The 12,556-nt window shown below is 36.4% G+C and overlaps 1 non-coding gene across 1 annotated transcript; it reads left to right on the top strand.

Moving 5' to 3' along the window:
* The first annotated feature begins 421 nt into the window (after nucleotides 1-421).
* Nucleotides 422-528, top strand: LOC150041661 (U6 spliceosomal RNA). Its single transcript, XR_016533982.1, has one exon. It is a non-coding gene; the product is annotated as a U6 spliceosomal RNA (small nuclear RNA).
* The last annotated feature ends 12,028 nt before the right edge of the window (nucleotides 529-12,556 follow it).

Below are 12,556 nucleotides of genomic sequence, written 5' to 3'. Positions count from 1 at the left end.
GTTCTTATGATCATATAAAAAGATGTTTATCAAAATGAATTCCAAGAAGTGGAAACATGAGGTTTTTATTTTATTGTTGGTAGTTGTTTATTCTTATGTATTTTTTTCCTTTTTGTCACTGTTTTTAATTTCTGTACTTTTTGTCCTGTATGTAAGCTTATCTGATTTGGAGAGAGGAAGGGAAAGCACATAAATGGTGGGTCAAAAGGAGAACTAATTCAGCAGTAAGAATCAGATGACACTATGTTGGAAATAAACTATACAACTTGAGAAGGGAGGAAAGTCGGGAGGGGAAAAGTTAAGAGAGAATGACGGATAGAGAGACACTGTTCAAAGAAATATATTCATTATATTATTTATGTAACTGTGCCCCTTCATGAATGACCTTTACAATAAAAATTTAATTACAAAAAGCAATATGGTGCTCACTTCGATATTATATATACTAAAATTGGAACGATACAGAAAAGATTAGCATGGCCCCTGTGCAAGGATAACAAGTAAATTCGTGAAGCGTTCCACATTTTTTTTAAAGAGAGTCTTCTCTGAAGAAGAAATAAGAATGGCCTATAGACACATGATGAAATGCTCAACATCTCTGGCCATAAAAGAAATGCAAATCACAACAACTCTAAGATTCCACCTCACTCCAGTTAGCTTGGCCAGGATCAAGAAATCTAATAACAACAAATACTGAGGGAGATGTGGCCAGGAGAGATCACTACTACACTGGTGGTGGGAGTGTAAACTCGTTCAACCACTATGGAAAGCAGTATGGCAGTTCCTCAAAAGACTAAACATAGATCTCCCCTATGACCCAGCAATTCCACGACTAGGCATTTACCCAATCATCTAGAAACAAGGATATACTAAATCTACTAGTACAACCATGTCCACTGCAGCACTATTTATCACAGCAAAGATATGGAACCAACCCAGATGCCCCTCAGCTGATGAGTGGATCAACAAGATGTGGTATTTATACACAATGGAATTCTATGCTGCTCTCAGAAAGAATGACATCACCCCATTTGTTAGGAAATGGAAAGACTTAGAAAACATCATATTAAGTGAAGTAAGCCAGACTCAAAGGAACATAGGCTCAATGATTTCCCTCATTTTTCCTAATCAATCAATTTGGCTCTACTAGCAGATATTTGCAATAGAGCAAAACCTATATACATAAGGCTATAGAGTATGATGCTAAAGGACCTCCAGGATATAGAAACAAAAGCCATATAATGAGTGATTGTTGTCCTTAATGTACTATGTTCTCTCATCTCTTTTGCTGTCCCTTGGTTATCTCATATTGTTACAGTATTTTACCTCGTTATCTGATATATTGTATATATGTTTATTTTGTTAGTTGAAATAGAATAGGGAAGGGGTGAAAACAATTTGAGGGGTGGGGTGGGGGGAGGGAAATGGGGACTAAGACATGAGAAACGGTATCAATGTTTGTAAAGTAATGTACCTTCTATCTGGTGACTACAATATAACCCTTCTATTAATTACAATAAAATATATGAAAAAAATCAATACGGTTTTCATCTTTTATAGAAGCTACTCCAACATTCTACCATAACTATGAATCTTATAAACTGGCTGTATTGTGTCTTGTGAAGAAACTTTTCTTTGAACTTCATTATAAATCTGCTGCAGTATAAAAAACAATTTCAAATACGTTGTAGTATGCTACTTACAGGGATTTGGGTTTGACTTGAGAGTTGCTCTTGACAATTCATTTGGTGTTTTGAGAAAACCAGACTTAGCCTCATACTGCTTCCTGGAATTTTGGTACAACTATGCAGCAGAGGCACTAGAGTGATGTTCAGGCACACAAAGTACTGTGTAAGTGCAATAAAATATTTGTATGTATTGCAGGGTAAACTTTCCAAAATTGGAAACTAATTGGAAATTAATTGAATCATAGGCTGGTGATATAGCATTTGCCTCACATATATAAGGCTCTGTGTCTTATTCCCAGTTGTCTCCCCCAAAACTAAATATAAGGATTACCTATATTCATTATTGCTTCTAATAATCTATACAAAAAGCCTAAGATCGTTACTCTTCACTGCAAAAGCAGCATATTTTGTGTTAAAAAATAAGCAGAACTTTGCAATTGTGCTTTAATCAGGACTGAACTTTTGAATGTATTGTGTATAAGTGTGCTTGCCAATAGATTAGTCTTCTAGTATGATCACTACTCTATCAACTAAATAAGAGGTGAGAAAAGCCTGTTTAGCTTAAAAGCAACCATTGTGCCCATGCACTTTGCTGTTCAAAAGCTTTTGTACCATCACTGATAGAAAACCCTCTCTCATAAAGAACTCTAAAAACCTGGGCCTTCCATTTTCTACCCTTCAGAAAATAACAGATGGAAAGGAAGGGAAAATATTTTTGGTGGTATAACTGTAGGGAAGGAATAGAGTTGTAAAACCCTACAGTATAGGTGTCCATGAAAAACGTTTCAAGTTAAAACGTAAAATGTAAAAAAAAAAAATCAATGGTGTTTACCGTAAAAGTAAATATTCTTATCTTGTAAGAGTCTAAGGTATAATTACAACATAGCATAATGGTACAGCATGGTGTAATACTTGATGTAATTGTTTATAATGCTATCAAGAACCAGTGAATGAAGAAAATATTGTATATACTTATACCACATTAGTTGGGATTATTATTCAGCTTTAATGAACAATGAAATCATTCCATTTGCAGAAAAATAGAATTAGAAATAACCATGTTTACTGATATAAGAAACTACTCAAATCTGGTATGTTCTTGCTTACTTGTATAAGATAAAGTAAAATGCTCATGATTATAATGACATTAATGGTACTTGAATGTGAATGGGGGACTACTTATGTTGAGAACCATCAAGATGAGAGAATAGAAAGGTATAGTGGATGAAAAAGATTGAAGTGTGTGTGTATGTGTGTGTGTGTATGTGTGTGTGTGTGTGTGTGTGTGTGTGTGTGTGGTGCTTTGGGCTTTAGATTCAAACTGATTATTGCATAGAATGAAGGCAATAATGTTTGAAGCCAACAGAAGGATTATATCAGTCACTGAATTTAAGTCCTTGATGTCATATATTCATGATATAGTTTTGAATATTAAGCTAAGTAACTTAAACCTGAAATCCAAATGGAACACCTCTTTATGTTACCAATGGAATATTCTAAAATATCTAGCCCCACAGAGAAATAGTCTATTCATACACCCATATTGTTCATAAAGTAACTATTAATGTATATAGTACATTTTTAAATGTCTGACTTCAGTCTGTGCACTTAATTAATAGACATATCATACATGTTAGATTGAGATGATGCCAAATTGTTTTCTCAAACTTCTATGGGCTTTTTTAAACGATTGCCTTGATGATGGTATTATGCTCAGAAGTTCCTACAATAGATTCCAGAACAGGAGTTCTCTGGGAAACAGAAGGTATTCATTGTAATTAGTCAACTCAGCCATTATTTTGAATGGACATGATCTGGTTCTAAGAGATCTTGTTTTATGGTCATTGCAATTTAAATTCCATATTTATTCTCACTATTGAAGCTAACACATTATTTTTCTTTTGAAAAATTTGAGGATTTGGAAATATGAAAACCAGCTGGATTATAGTGGCTCCTACCGGTTATCCTACTGGGAGAGTGGGAGATTGACTTCTGAGATTTGAATTTCCAAGACAGCCCAAGCAGGAAATGTCCAAAGAATGTGACACTCCTACCTCCAAGTAATCACCAAAAAGCTGAAATTGGAGGTGTGGTTCAAATAGTAGACCATTAACACAGAGCCAAAAAGCTCATAGATAGTGCCCAGGCTTTGAGCTCAAGCCCCAGGACTGGCACAAAAACAAGAAATCTATGGGTAACAATTGGATAATCTCTGCTCTGAGTTGTTTCCCTTTCTCATATTTTCCCAAAGGACATTATTGTTCCCTTAATTCTGTTCATCCTTCCTTCCTTGTGGCAATTTCCATTCTCTATGAGAAAATACATTATTTTCAGGTTAAGAGAACTTCACTCATAACTATTCAATTGTTTTCATTAGTGTAAATTTACAAAATCACAGATTATCTCACCTGCAAAGTCCACTGGGATTATTATGTTTCCAACAACCAAACCGAGTATACAGAGGGATAAAACTGAAGTGTTTGTGACAGGATTAAAATGCATCCTGTCTGTAGGCTGTTTCACCACTGGGCAAGTTGTGTTCTGTCCATTAGAAAAGCAACACTATCCGTAAATTTAGTCATACCCAGTATAAGTACAAGCTTAGAGCAAACGGCAATTTCCTATGTTATACATATGTACTGGATAAAGTCATGAATTGATAGAAATTTTATGTAAATCTATGTAGAAAAAACATTGTGAGAGACAGTATGGTCATTGGCGTGTGAATACCTGGATCTCAACACTAACATTCTTCATTTATTAATCTGGGGATCTCAAGCACATTACTTAATTACCATATGACTCAGTTTCCTCCTCTATAAATCAGAGGTAATCAAATTTCCATTTGGTTTGCAATAGGAGTTGAGTTTCGTATAGATGAAGTGTTTAGAGTAGGATGTGACATATTGAACCATTGTACATGGTACTTACTTAATATCCATTTAATATTCATGGTCATCTTTGGGTCACCAATTTGTTTCACTTATTTCCTTCTACCTTTATCATGGCATTGATGGTAATATACATAAATGGAAGAAAATGCAAATCATTATCAGACTCCAAATGTTATACAGACTACGAAATTTGGACAACCAGGTGTACTGTATGTCCTTAGAAGTCAAAATTGCAACTTGCAGAAATTATCTTTAATGTGGAAAATATAGCTGAAAATATTGCAGTTGCCATACATGTTAGAATTGATGCCTAAAATAGATGACTTTTCTTTCTTTTCTGAAATGCTTTTAAAACATAATTTAAAGTGGGGGGGAAGGAGCAGGAATTTGGCCTAGTGTTAGAGTGCTTGCTTAACATTCAAGAACATCCAGATTCCATTCCTTGGTAACATATACATAGAAAAAGCTGGAAGTTGTGTTATGGCAGAGCTCTAGGATTGAGAAATCCCAAGGACAATGCTCAGGCTCTGAGTTCAAGCCCAGGACTGGCAAAAAAAGAGGGTTAACAAGCACCAAGCCCAGGGCACCTTAAGGAAAGATGGTGGGAATGAAGGGATGAATGAGTCCTAATTCACTGTGAGAGTAAAGGCTGTCTTTAGTTCTGATTAAGAAGAGGGTCATTGAACAGTTTTCAATCAGAGTTATTTTCAGAATTATGACCAGAAGAATGAACAGATCTGATGGTGTATTTCTTCCATTCATAAATAAAATTCCAACTCCTTTAGTGGCTTCCAAGGTTTTTCCAGCAAGATACTCACTTGTCCAGAGTCTATATGTTTCTAGTAGCCCTTCAGAAAAAGTTTAATCCAACCACTTGGAACTTCATACTTACAAAGGATCTCATTATGATTCCTTATCCAGTGGCCAGTGTTACCTAAAGTGCTGTTTTCATGAGCCCCGATCCACCTGTTAGGGATTCCTTCATCATTACAATGTAACCACCTCCATGCTTTATGATGAGAGTCCCTTCAACTCCCAGGGATGAGCCAAACAGTTTTTTGACACTTTTATTCTCTAGGAAGACCCTTTCAAAGTATATTGTTTTGTCCTTTAAATTCTTTATATAGGGATGTTTCTCCCATTGCTAAATGTATGTCTATTTTACTTCTTCAGCAAATGAATTGGGAATATGTAGATGACAGGAAGGAAGGAGTGACTTTTTTCTTTAAAATTTCATTATGAAATTGACATCGGTCCTCAACTTGGTCAATACACCCTGCACCTATGAAACTTTTACAATAAAACTTTCATATTATTAACGTGTGTACATTGAAAATAAAGTAAGAAAACTAATGCTGATAAGTGACAACTGGAAGCCAGTGAGAGAAGAGTTATGTTCTAGATCTACCAGTATAAGGAAAAATCCTGTCCATGTGGTACCTTGGTTTATAACCATCTGTTTGTTTGGGAGCAGAACTGAATATACAGGAAATGATCTATTAGTAAGGAGTGCAACTTTCCTCAGGGTCAAACGTGGGTATATTTTGTCTTCCATATAACATTTATGCACAGATTGTCTTAATTTTTCAATAAAAACATATATCTCTAGTACCATCTTGAGGGCCAGGGAACACTAGATTTTTATCTAGCGTTGCATTTAAATCTCATCTAGATTGTCTTGATATTTATCTAGAGAGTATATGAATTGATCTGGATGCTCTCTAGATATAATCTAGAACTTGTCTGGATACTTGTCTAGATTTTTTTTCTAGATCAATCCAGATATTTATCTATATTTTTCTTTTGACTTTTATCTGGATATGTATGTAGATCTGTCTAGATATCATCTAGAAGATTTATCTAGATATTTATCTGAATTTTTATCTAGATTTTGTGAAGTCATTTTTTTCCCCATTTTGAATCAAATAAGAAATCTGGCATAATGTAGGTGAAGGAGAATGGAGGAGAAAGGAGAACTGACCTGTCCTGGGATGGAAAATGTGTTCTGCTCAGAGTGTCCAGGAGTGTGCATGGCAGTGAGAGGAGCAGGCCAGGAATGGGTCATCTCCTGATGAGGAAAAACAAAGCACTTAGAAAATCAAACCCTTTCATGTTACTAAATATAGTAGACCCTCTATAAGCACTTATAAATATTGATTTGATTGGCTTATTTTTTTTTCTGGGAACTTAGGACCAATTCTTATCACACTCTACTTCCTGAAGTGTATCAGCAATACAAAGAGCCATACCTTTTCTTGTTCATTGCCAGTGATAGGGAGCTCACTGCTGCCTAAACCAGCAACCTCAAGTTATAAAGACAGCCAGATAAGACTATTATGCCTGTTTGTGAAGCCAGGTTTTTCTATCTACAGATCGTACTGTGGCATTACATAGAATGTTCCTCTTCCTCCTTTGGCTTTACAAACCTTTGGCTTTGGAAGACAGTGCACTGTCTCCTGGAGCTATCTCTTCTCCAGACTGAGATATACGTAGCTTGTTCATTCATTTACTAGGAACCTCCAACTTGCCTTCCAGTACTCCAGTTTTGCATTCTGTCACTATCTTAAGGTCTCCTGACAGGGACTCCCGATTGCCTGGGCTCTGGTAACTTCTGTTATTGTGCTCTGGATGTGATCTGCCAGCTCCAACGAGGGAAGCACTGCCATCACTTTCAGTGTGGATACAGGGATACTCATCTCCTAACAGTTGTGAGTCTAATAGTTGTGAGGAGATTAAGTGTATGCACAAATAAGGTAGATGAACATGATTTGTTTTCTCATACCCAGAAGAAGTTATTATATGATTGCTAGCTTGGGGCCACCATGCTATACACACAGTTTATTTTAAGTTGACATTTGTGGACAGGAAAAACTCCTGAGGCTCTCTCTCCCCATTGTCAGCTATTTCACTCAGCTGGAGAAGAGGCAATGTTCAAATCTTGATACACATGTCCAATGTGTATAACCCTAAAAGTAAGGGTAATTAAATCATACGATCAAACTCCTTTTAACAGAGAAATGATAAATTTTGTGAAACAGGATGGAACCAGCACATGTTAGAGTCATAAAGCATTTTTGTGCATCAACATTACAACTAAAAATCAATATAATGATGGAAATAAAGGGCAGCTTTGAGGAGGGACAGCAAGGATCCAAGTTTGTGAAAGTCCTTTTTAATGAGTTAGTTACAGCAATACTTTTTCCCAATCTTTACAGGTAACATAATTAGTCATTTCAAAGGTAATATTAATAAGAACTCTCAGGTAGCACTAAAATATATTTTTTTTCTTTTATAATTACCTAGTTCAAAAAGAGTCTTTGATATATGAAGAGCTGTAATGCAAAGAGATACTTCACAGCTTCATTCACACTGGCACTACTGAAGCAGAATTTGTAAGTATTATTCAGACATGCTCTGACACAGATTGAATTTTCCCCAGCACTATTAAAAAGGAGGTGGTAAGTATATTAAAATGCAGACAAGACTTAGAGGGGATGCTTAACCTACTTAAGAAATAGACTATTTCCAAGTGTTTTTGAGTTGCTCATTTGTATCCAGCTGATAAAGATTCATGATGAATGCTACAATGTGTTCATCAAAACTCACCCAAAGTAACTCTGTGACAACAGTTGACAACAGAATTTTAATTACTTCCTGTCTTTAAAATGCTCTGATCTTTTCTTTTTTAATTTAGGTGTTTTTTTTCCTTGATAAAGGTTGTCCTCCAAAATCTGCTAGATCATTTAAAATACATGAGTTGAGTAAATCAGGAATAGTTGATGGTCAAATTGCATACACTTTCAGTTGAGGAATAAATTTGGGAGGTTTAATGAATTGCAAGATAGCTGCAGTTCACAATACACTGAGTACTTAAAATTACTAAGGATGTAGATTTTAACATAAGTGTGATAATGAATGTGTTAATTTAGTATTTTAGCATTCCAGGATGTAAACAGTACACTGTCAAATTATACTCCATAATTATACTCTCCAAATTAGTTAATTTTAATAACTAAAATGTAGTTAGTATTTCACTAAAGCTGACCAAGGGATAGTAAATTCCTTGTGCGGAAAGGAGTGTTACCTCTTTTGCAATCTGAAATGTGTCTGAAACAATCAAAGACCTGGTTATGGATCCTCTAGGTGTGAGTCTGCGTGTTTCAGACAACGGGAAAAATGAAATTACTCTGAAATCCCTACTTGTCCCCCTACTTCTTCTGTGTTTCCTGCATAGCACATATGATTACATTGACTTAGCAGTGGACTGGGCCACCCTGCTAGCTAATCCACATAGAACTGCCTACAGGTTTATACTCTCAATCACAACCTATTCCCTGTATTTGAAAATATGCAAATCCATGAAACAACTCACTAAGTCTGCATTACTACTAACACATACATTAGATTATGGTAAGGGTGGCTGAAAGGAATGTAATTTCTTGAGGAAATATCTTCAAGTAACTTTGGAGCAAACTCTTTCTCTTCTCCAAATGGGTTAGACATGTGGCAAGCTCACAATGGTTTCTCCATTGTTATTCTTTCCATTAACACATGGAAGATGTGAATCTATCTTATATATTGTTGCGATTTTCAAAATAAGAAGTTTGTACCCTTATCCAAATGAACTTATATTTCACCTGTACATTAAATAGGAATGGATACCTGCTTCAAAATTGCTCTTAAGGTTTTGTAACTGTTGGGGATTTGTACTCAACACTAGGCTCTACTTCATTCTTGAGAAAAATCATATAAATGCATTTACGTTGGGCCTGAAACTCCATCAAGAACCTTCTTTCATCTTTGGACTATTATGATCTTTCCAGAAAGACTGTCAAAGCAGGGATTCTTGTCCTTACTGGGCAAGTAAGGTAACAAATTTTGAGAGATGAGGTTGCTGAAAGACAACACTGTATTTAGTTGGAAAAAATGCTGGTGACTAAATCCATACTTCACAATTCACCTTTCACCAAATGTGTCTTCCTTTGTCTGATACACTAATATTGTTAATGGAAAAAAGAGTAATTCTATTTTATTTTCTAGTGATGTCAAGACTCCAAGTTCAACCCCAGAAAACTCACAAAAAAATCCCAGTTTTCTACCATATTATCTATACCATATATTGTGGCTTAGATTCTAGAAAATCCTGACAACCTATAGCTATCTTTGCTTTTCTCTTTTGAGATATAGGAACCATCTGATAGGCAATTAGAAGACAGTCAAGGTTCTGTTTTAGGCTCTGCTGACCTCAAATTCATGCCATACTCAATCAAATGGCTTCTATCTCAAGCAACTAGTATCTCCTCACAGGCTTTGTTTTTAACTTTGAATCTCCTGTGCCTAATATACGGTTTGCTTGGTTCTACTAAGACGGAGATCAATATTGCACTCATTTGAACATGGACAATTCGGAAACACCAAAAGGCATAATAATTTGTTCTTTGCCACAGAGGAAATGGTGATGTCTCTTCATCAGATTCCTTTGACTTTGTTTTATTAATTTTTTCTGAGTACCCACCATGTGCCAGTCATTGGACTGTAGAAATGATGAAATCAGATCATGCTAATGATATTGAGAGAGGAATAAGCAAAGGTATTTAGAAGACAGTAATTAAGGAGTCCACTATATGAAACCTTTGAACAAGGCTTCCTAGTAGATGTAAGAAACGCAAATTATGTGTGTAGGCATGTAAACACATATTTTGTTCAAAGGCTGTTGTAATATAAGTAAATGATGGTGGTGTCTCCTATGTTTAACATTTATTTTGCTGTTAATAAGATCAGGAGTTCTGAAAGGTTACTTGGCTAAGAGTAAGATAAGAAGAGTTTAAGTAAGGTTTGAACTTTGCTAAAAACTTCCTGAATGACTCTCCTCAAGTTACCTACAGTAAGGCTCAGTTTTATCACCTGTAATATGTTGACTATGGCTTGCATGATCTCCAAGTTTTCCCAGCTATCAGTGTGGTTAATCTGTCATTCTTTCTGCTATGTCTATGCCACAAGCCTTATACAAGGTGAAACAAGCTAATACATGTGTGAATGGTTTGGAAATCATACAGTGCTGTACACACTCAAAGCTCATTGATACTAGGCACACAATTGTGGCAAATATATTGCCAATATGAGTTTGTATGTATTTGCTCAACAAACAGGCAACTTAGGTATTCCCAGTATTCAAGAGAATAGGGACTTCACATACCTCTTCTTTCTATTTTGATATGCAAAGAATATAAGCAACACAATTTTGGAAATATTTGGCAAATTTCAGTGATGAGGAATAGTAAATGTAGTTCGGTGGTGGTGGCTCATGCATGTAATAGTAAGAAGCTGAGATCTGAGAATCCCAGTTCAGAGTCCAGGTCAAAATGTCCATGAGACTCTTATCTGCAATTAATCAGCAAAAATCCAGAAATGGATCAGTGGCTCAAGTGTAGAATGCCAGCCAGCCTTAAGTGAAAAGACAAAGGGACAGTGCTGTGGCTCTGAATATGACCAAGTGAGCAAGTTAGAGGGGAGGAAGGAAGGGAGGGAGGGAGGGATAAGAGGAGGAGAGTAAGTGTAAAAAGTTGAGCAATTTCAAATGCAAGGGGAACAATTCTCCACAATCAACTTAGAACTTATTTTCATGGGAACTAGGAATGAATTAACTCTCATGACTCTGACTTCCTTTGGGGGAAGTTGTGTTTTCCTCCAAGAAAAGTAACTTGTAACTTAGTCACAAAAAATGCTGTGAAAACAGGACTTTAAATATATGCACTGAACAGCTGAATAAGCCACCGAAGCCTATATATGCAGAACCCTCAGCATCTTCCCTTCTCCAAAATTAATTTAACCTTCAAAACATCAAATCTACATATTCTTTCTATGTAAATGAAGGCTTTGCATTAGACTGTCAGATCTGCTTCTTTAATTAATGAGCCTCTTTCCCTAACCCTCGAAAGAAAAACTCACATGTAGTGGAGGAAAAGGTGTTCTTACATGAGAATCTAATTTATATAAAAAAGAATTTGGGTCTTTTGCATCCATGGATATTGACACATCTTTGAGGAACCAGATTTTGGGGTGTAGCAGTTAGAACGATGAAGGAACAAAGGTCCTCGAGGGTGTCTCAGGTGGTATTGTCGGGGGACTCATGCTGAGAAAGGCAGCAGCCAAAGCTTACCTAGCTTTCTATCTGCTATCAATGGCTAACAGGCCCATTGATATCTGTTCCTCCCTGACTGGGGAGAGAAGCAAAACATTAGTATTAGCACATTATATCTAGTCTCAGTTGGGGTGTTTAGAGAAAATGGACAAAAGGAGTTAGAGGTAGCTTGTGGAGGATCCAAGAGGGAGAGAGTCAATTAGTGATTTAGGAGAGAATTTCTAGCCTGCTCTGGTGTTCCCTGGCTGCCACTCCCTGAATGACATTATAGAAAAGAGCCATTACAAAAGTATGAACTTGTCTGCTTTTCCCTGTAGGTCTTTTCTAAACACACTTTGACAGGACAAGGGTCATAGGATGGAGGCCTTAAGCCAGGGAATAGAATTGCTTCATGTAAAATTCCTTTCTGTGGAAGCAGGTGTTGATCGGTTTCTTCCCTGGTTTGTGTCAGGATAGACAATGCATTTCTCAGAGTCTATTTTACACTAAAGATATTCATACAACAGATGTTTTCCAGTCCTGGGCTTGAATTCAGGGCCTGAGCACTGTCCTTGGGCTTTCTCAAGGCTAGAGCTCTACCACTTGAGCCTCAGCACCACTTCCGGCTTTTTTCTATGTATGTGGTACCGAGGAATTGAACCTGGGTCTTCATGCATGCTAGGCAAGTATTCTACCACTAGGCCAAACTTCCAGTCCAAGGGCTTTTTAAACTTTAGTGAGACCACAACAACATAGAACTGCCTGAGAAATTAGATACTAATTGGTAGACTTGGAAAATGCCATCAATATGTACAGCTTGCTTTAGCGGGCCTCATATACAACTCTTGTCATTC

Source organism: Megascapheus bottae, chromosome X (assembly GCF_031878675.1).
Source record: "Megascapheus bottae isolate mThoBot1 chromosome X, mThoBot2.hap1, whole genome shotgun sequence".
Lineage (NCBI taxonomy): Eukaryota > Metazoa > Chordata > Mammalia > Rodentia > Geomyidae > Megascapheus > Megascapheus bottae.
Note: the sequence above shows the minus strand (reverse complement) of the source record. Positions and strands in the feature narration are given on the sequence as shown.